Here is an 8,376-nt window from a genome sequence, read left to right as displayed (position 1 = left end):
TAATTACAACTATATGAAGATGGGACAGCTAGATGACACCCTAATTCGAGTTTAGAGTAGTCCACTAGGCTTTGTCAGTCCTAGTCGTATACCTCGGGAACTCCCCATTTCTACTATAGCTGTGATTATTACTACCCTGAGTTCGAGTGTCGACGACCCTAGAGGGATGATACTCTGCCGCGGTCTCGATCCGTCGACGTGATCTCCCGAAGTGCCTTAATGACGAGAAATTTGACCCTCCGATTTCGCCGTATACCCGCATTTCCTAGAACGAAGTGATAGGAAACTATTTAGAGCTTCTATTACGAGGGCATCATTGTCGTGACGTCAGCCTATTAGAGCATTAAATGTCATGCCCAAAAAACTGTGCAAGGGTTGCCGTCAAATGCGACTATCGAGAAGCCCATGAACCACTATTAGTTCGTCCTTTTGGCTGCCCATTCAGCTATAAATGCACCAATTGTTTGATAATTCTTACTTTCTCAACATCTTCAATATTGCAAAGCCAGACCCATCTCCTTTTGCATCCTTTCTTCTTACTTTCTTAGAGAAATTTCATTATCATCATGGCTAGAACCTCCCAGATGGTTCCTCGGAAAGACGAGGCTGCCTCTTCATCTCGAACATCTAAAGGGAAACCCAAAGTGATACCCACCTTGGAAAAATGTACTCCCACCAAGCTTGACATGTCAAAGGACTTTATCATTGATAAAACCTCATCTGCACAGGGCCAATGCGAACACGTGTCCCGGTACATTAGTGTTGTGACCAACATAGGGAAGGTGAAGAAAGACTGTTGATGGAGGGAGGCAGTGGAGGTGGAGATTCCCAGCCCTGATGAGAACATAACGTATTACAAGGCTGGTTTCCTTTATGTATATACTTACCCCTTCACTTTGGGTCCTGTCGTTCCTTCTAAATCCCCTCCCCCGGAGATAGATCCGGTTATCCTCGATTTTTGTGACAAATAGCAAGTGACGCTCGGTCAAATCTATCCTTCTTTTTGGAGGATAGTCTTGATGCTCCGCCATTTCTCCGATGGGGTTGAGGGTGAGACCTTTACCCTCAACTATTTGATTAGGTTGTACAACCCTCGATTTTATCGAGATTTGATTAGGCTTCACCACCGATCCAAAAAATCATTTTTCTCGAGCACCGACGAGGACAAGGATCGAGGGTATATGAGTAGGTTTGTCCGGGTGAAGACCTCGGACATCATTCCGGCCGAGAGGATGCCTTTCTCGGAGAAGTGGAACACACAACGTAAGCATTTTTTCCCTTAGACATGTTTTGTGATTTTCTTTCCTTTCTTTCGGAAAAATGACCTCTTTTTGATTTCTGCAGCTACCTCTTGGTATCCCGAAGCACTCTCAGATCTGCCGAGATGGATCGAGCGGTTGGATACCTCGTTCCCATATTTTGTCCGATCTTGGCCCGACTTGGCTAAGAAGCGGTGGGTGGCCAAAAATCATGGTAAAGCTTCCTTGCCACCTATTAGCTTTATGTTTCTCCCCATATCCTTTATGCTGATAAGTTACGGTCACTACACTCGTGCAGGCCTTGGTGAGAGTATGCGGATGAGGCCGCCCCCTGGTGGCGAGATGGAGACTTCGAAGCCCGCCAAAGGCAAGAAAAGGAAAGGTAAGGCGACTGCCGATCCTCCTATGGCAAAGAAACCTAAGTCATGCGAGCCTCGAGCTGTTACTAGGACCTCGACTTCAACTTCCAAAGCAAACCTCAGCGCTGAGGATGAGGATGATAACGAGGGCGAGTGCCAGTTGGTATAGAGAACGAGGTCGGGCACGAGATCCTCACAGGCACCTTAACCGGAGGTTGCTGAATCGGGAATGGCCAATTCAGGTCGTCCCCGTGCATCGAAGACACTCAAGGAGGTGTCAATGCGGCCCCGGATCCCATGACCGGATTTGGTACAATTTTCGCTCGAACGGAGGCACCGTGCATCGAAGACCCTCGAGGAGGGTGTCAATGTGGTCCCCAATCCCATGACCGGATTTGGTGTAGTTTTCGCTAAGGTGACCATTATCGCTAGTCCTGAAGGGTCGGGACCCAGAGCTTTTTAGGGGAAAGAGTTTCCCATCGGGGACATCGATGATATAAGTGATTTCAGTTCGGGCCCTCAGTTCTCGTCAGGGGAGCTAAGGGATGCTCAGGATGCGAATACCCCCAAAGCCAGGGGTCCTTTCAAGGGGGGAGGCGCGCTTGGCAACATTCTTGATGATGTTAGCGAGAACATCGATTTCGATGCTCCCAGTGCCGTCAAGGTAGTGAAGAGGTTCCAGCAGTAGGTGATAGCTATTTTACGCATATTTCTTTTAGTCTTGAGCATTTTTCTTCATTCTTCTAACTCTTTTGTTTTGCCGTAGTGTAAGGAGATGTATGATCATGCCCTCTCTAGGCTTCATGAGGAGCTTTCATGCCGTGAAAAGGAGCTTGAGAGGCAGACCTTGGGACTGCGAGAGTCGGAGGCTTACTCTGCTCGAAAGGAGAAAGAGTCAGGCGAGCTCAGGTCTACTTTGGAGGGAGCACTTTGAGAAAAAGCTGATCTTGCTGAGCAGGTATTTGCCATGCGTGAATCCACCCTTTGTTCCCATAATCCGATACTAACTGGCTTACCTTTTCCCATGCAGATCGGGCAAAGGGATTCGCTGATCGGGCAAAAGAATGTGGAGATCCTCGGGCTGAGGGAACGAAATGGGGTGGCGGCCTCGAAGTTGGCATCGACCATGATCTTCTCCAAAATGCTCGAAAGGAGGTTGCTGCGCTGACTGCGGCCAAGTCCGAGATCGAAGGAAAAGTTGCTACTTATCTGCAGGACGCAGCCACGACGAATCATATAGCCCGTAATATATCGATAGAGGCCGAGCTGAAATTGGCTCGGGCCATTGATCATGCTAGAGCGAAGGCGAGGAGGGAAGCCTTGGAGGGGGGTCGGAGCCAGAGGTGTCGATGTTTCAATCGAGATTGAGGAGGCCCAAGAATTGGAGAGAAAGTCGGTGCTCTTGATCGCTCCAGATGAGGATCCTGGAGATGGTTCAGAGGATAGTGGCAATAAAGAGTAGACCTTGTGTTGCTTTGCTCTTTTTCTTTTTTCTTTCCGTGTATGTACTCCGGGGGAATGAGTCTTGTAAAGACGCCCCTTGTAAATATATTTTTGGTAACGCAAAAGGTTTTTTTTCCCCCAAGTCTTTCCATTCTTTATATCCCGCCGCTCTTGCGGACTTAACCTTTGAATTTTAACATTAGCTCTTTGGAGTCCATATTTGGAGCGATCGGGACCCCGAAATACGGTCCTATCTGGGAGTTAGGTCGATAGCTTCTTTGGGGCTGGTGCCTGTGATAGTGAGAAACACTCAAGGTCTCGATGCCTATCGACTTTCATGGGATAGCAGAATTTGTGTGATCTGTCAGTACATTTCCCAAGGAAAAGGTGATGTTATCATGGCTAGAATTAATTGGCCCTCTTGGTAGGTGAGAAATTACTGCTTTGCCCCTATATATTCGTTCACTTGCTTCTCCAGTGGAGATTCTGCTACTTTGAGTAACTATTTCTTCCATAGAACTTGGTGTTTTGTACTAGTTCTCCCGTCGTTTCAACTCAAAATCTTTGCCCAAATCTATATCCTCCTCCTCTTATTTTATTGTAGCCATGACTGCTACGTTGACATACTCCCATCAAGAAGAGGGGAGTTCTGCCTCTGTTCCGCATCCGGTCGGTGGTACACCGCCGGTGCCTGGTGAGTGGGCCTCGAGGTTCTTTGTCTCGAGGAGAGACTTTACGTTGGAGAGACCTACCAACGTTCAAGGACATAGAGAGCATGCGTCTACGTTCATCTCATCAGTAGGGGAGGAACACCTCGGAATGATCAGAAAAAATTGTGGATAGGGAGAAGGAGTGGTACTGCAAATAAGGCTGTATTGTGGCCCGGGACCGGCCCAGGACCGCGGGCCTAACGGGACAAACGGGCCGGTTCAACGGGGCCTGGGCTCTAGTGGTGCAAAAGCCCGTGGTGGGCCGGTTCAAGACAATTAGCCCGTGAGCCCGGGACCGGCAGGCGGGCCTAGGCCGGTTCAACCGGGCCCAACAGGCCTAACAGGCTCCACGACTAATTTTTAAATTTTTTTTTAAAAAAAAAAAAGACCAACGGTCAGATTTTTAAAATCTAGCCGTTGGCCTTCAAAATTTATCCGTTGGCCACTTTAGAAAATAGCCATTTGGCCCCCAAACTTTGCTTTAACCCCAAACTTTTTATAATTACACTTTTTCCCAATTCTCAACTATAAATAACCCCCCCCCCCCATTCTTTCATTTTTACTCACAAATTCATCAATCTCTCTCAATCTCTCTCTAATTTTTTTCTATAATTGCTTACTTTATTATTGCAATTTCGTGAAAAATTGTGAAGTTGGTGAATTGAAGTATTCAAGTCTTCAAGTCTTCAACGATATTAATTTTCAAGAAGTTGTTCGTCAATTCGGTAAACTCGTTCCAACTCTTAAGTTTTAATATTATAGTTTTGTTAGTTTTATTTAGTACAATTATAATTAATATGACATTTTCTTTGAAAAATATTTTTGGTGGTAAGGGTAAGGGAAAATCTAAAATTGGTGAATCTAGTAGCCAAGCTACTACTCTTCCCCCGGCTCCCCGACCCAGACCTGTTACCCGTCCTCCTCCACCTATTATTCTTGATAGTGATAACCCTTATTTTCAATTTTCCGATAGTCAATTTTGCCATGATGTTGCACTGGGTTAACAATTAAATGAAGAGTTATGAATGCTCTTTATCCTAATGAAACTATCTTTGAAAATGATGAGTAAAATGATGATTTAGATGAAACGCAACCGGATTTAGATGATACACCTATTAGTCATGTTAATAACCCAACTGATGCCCCGCCTGACCCTCATGTAGTAACCCATACTTTTAATAGACAACCTTCTAAACGGCCCGAAATATCTCTTGTTTGGCATTTTTTTACTCAACTAAGAGAAAAAAATAAGGCTAAGTGTAACACTTGTGGGTCTCAACTAGTTCATAAATTTACTGGAGACCGTAGCGGTACAGGTAGTTTGACTAGACACATATTGAAACACCCTAGAGATAAAGCTAGATTTTTACAAATGAAAGCTGCGCAAGAGGGGACAAGTATAGATAGGACGGTTAACCCTAGTACAGGTTCAAATCTAGTTCAACCGGGAATTAACACTGTTATCGGTGGCATTTTATATTATGACCCAAATAAAGATCGTGAAGAATTGGCAAAAATGGTTACTGTTATGTGCTTACCCTATAGTTTTCCTTCTAACCCTCATTTTGTGAATTATATTAGAAGAGTTTTTAATCCTACTTATAAAGGATGACCTCGCGCAACCGTAAAGAGCGATATTTATAAATATAAACATGAATATGAACAATATTTGCGCTATTTATTTACTCATATAGATTGTCGCATTGCTATTACTACTGATATTGGTAGAAGTGGTAATGACTGTGATTATCTAACTGTTACAAGTCATTGGATAGATGAGGAGTGGATAATGCAAAAGCGCATTATTGCTTATAGAATAATTAATTCACGCCACACAGGTAAGTTTATTGCTAACACAGTTGCAGATATTTGTAGATATTTTTGCATTAGAGATAAAATTATGTCGGTTTCAATGGATAATGCTTCTAGTAACACTAATGCTATAGGCTTGCTTACAACTACACTAAATCCTGCATTTAGTAATATTTTTCATGTTAGATGTATTTGTCATATTTACCATTTAATCGTCGGTGCTGGTATGAAAGTTTTAAATGTAGAAATTGAAAAGGTTAAAATGGCTCTTAATTGGCTTTTTTATTCAAACCGTAGAAGTAGACTTAGAGACTATTTTAAAAAATGTGATGAATTTGGCCTTAGAGAAAGAAAGGTTCCTAAACCTTGTCCGACTAGATGGAATTACATGTATGAAAGTTTAGTTATTTCATATGAATATAGGAACCCAATAAGCGCAACATATAATGCTCGTGTAGGTGATGGTGATGATGATGATGATGATGAGCACCTTACAAATCAAGATTGGAGTAATGTTAAAATGCTTGTAGACTTTTTAGAACAATTTCATATTGCTACAAATGAATTATCTGGCCAATATTATCCTACTATTTCTAACTATTTAGTTTATATTGCAGCACTTGTAGATTTATTTACTCAATTTTCAAAGGGTGGAGTAATTTATGAAGAAGCTATTAATTCTATGAAAGCTAAGTTTAAAAAATATTTTTTCCCTATCCCCCCTATTTTTGGTGTTGCTGCATTGTTAAATCCTACAATGAAATTAGGAGGTCCTCACTTTTGGTATTCAAAAATTTATAACGCTTTATCACTTTCAGCTGAGGAATTTGCTACACTTGGAGATGCAAAAGCCTCAATTAAAATAAATGCTCAAACTATTTATAATGCTTATCAACTTGCTTTAGATCAAGCTAGACCAAATGTTCCAACTCCTACTTCGTCTAGTTCGCAAGCATCTAAAAGAACTGCGGGCCTAAAAGCCCTTAGTTCTTGGACGAAGTTCAGGGGTTCTCAAGGTGATAATTTTGGTGATAGTTCACAACTAAATGAGCGTCAAGTTTATTTGTCACAGGGACTTGAATCAGAGAATCCCGACGGCTCCTTCGATGTTTTGGAATGGTGGAAGGACAAACAAAAACACTATCCGGTTCTTTCAAGGATGGCTCGAGATATTTTAGGTGTTCAATCTTCAACAGTGGCATCGGAGAGCGCATTCAGTCAAGCGAGACTTCAAATCGGTGATCATAGAGCATCTATGAGGGAGAGCTTGGAAAAATCAGTACTCTTCAGAGATTGGATCCGTTCGGAAAGAAGAAATTTTGGACTTGCAGAATCACAACCGGAGATAGATGAAGCTTATGAAGAAATGCTAGCGGAACTTGCACAGGATGCTGCTTCGCCCGGAAGCGGTGATGAACATGCTTCTTTTCCACCGCCACCAACGGAAATTCCTCCGAACCTTCAAGGATTTATGAGATTTGTTAGAGATAATACATAGACTAACATGTAACTTGTATTTTGGCACATCTTCCTTAGTTTTTTTCCCTTTTAATGGTGGTATTTGTACCTTGTTGTGCTCATTCCATTGGGAGGAGGAAGACTAAGAAAGATATTGTCATTCTTTGTTAATGTCGTAATAGTAAAATATATAAAACATTCCCTTGAATATTTCTTTACAATTTATTTTGTGTTTAAATTTGATATAGTATATATATTATATATCTAATACATATAAACTATATATATATATATATATATACATAATACACCCTTATATATGCATACTATACATACTATATATACTATATATAAGCAATTTATACTAGTATATACATATATAGTTTACAAGAAAGTGCCTTAGATAAAAAAATTTAAAAATAATAGCCCGAAACGGAAAAAGCCCGTTAGGCCTGCGGGGATATAGTATATATATTATATATCTAATACATATAAACTATACATATACATACATACATATATATAAGGCAATATATATTACATAAGGCAATATATAATTATATATACACATAATACACCCTTATATATACATACTATACATACTATATATACTATATATATTTATATAGCTATATATAAGCAATTTATACTAGTATATACATATATAGTTTACAAGAAAGTACCTTACATAATTTTTTTTTTTAAAAAATAGCCTATATATATGTGTGTTTGTATGTATATGTATGTATATATATATATATATATATATATACACACACACACACACATACACATATATATAAGGCACTATATATATCTCTAATACATATAAACTATATATATACATATAAACTATATATATATATATATATATATATATGCCTTAGATTACAAATAGCCTATATATATATATATAAGGCAATATATATTACATAAGGCAATATATAATTATATATACACATAATACACCCTTATATATACATACTATACATACTATATATACTATATATATTTATATAGCTATATATAAGCAATTTATACTAGTATATACATATATAGTTTACAAGAAAGTGCCTTAGATAAAAAAAATTAAAAAAAAGCCCGAAGCGGAAAAAGCTAGTTTAGGCCCGTGGGCCCGACCCATTTAGCCCGGGACCATGTGGGCTTAGGACCGCCGTGGGCCGGTTCCACACATTGGGACCGTTTGGCCCGGGACTGCCTCAGCCCGACCCGCCTCAAACCCAGGCCCGTTTGCCCCGGCCCGTTTAGGCCCGTTTGGCCCGGGCTCAGACCACAATACAACATTAATTGCAAATAGATTCCTCTGAGGAGAGC

The sequence above is a fragment of the Nicotiana sylvestris genome, chromosome 3 (assembly GCF_000393655.2).
Source record: "Nicotiana sylvestris chromosome 3, ASM39365v2, whole genome shotgun sequence".
NCBI classification, from domain to species: domain Eukaryota; kingdom Viridiplantae; phylum Streptophyta; class Magnoliopsida; order Solanales; family Solanaceae; genus Nicotiana; species Nicotiana sylvestris.
The sequence above is the reverse complement of the archived record's forward strand: the minus strand, read 5'-3'. Positions refer to the sequence as shown.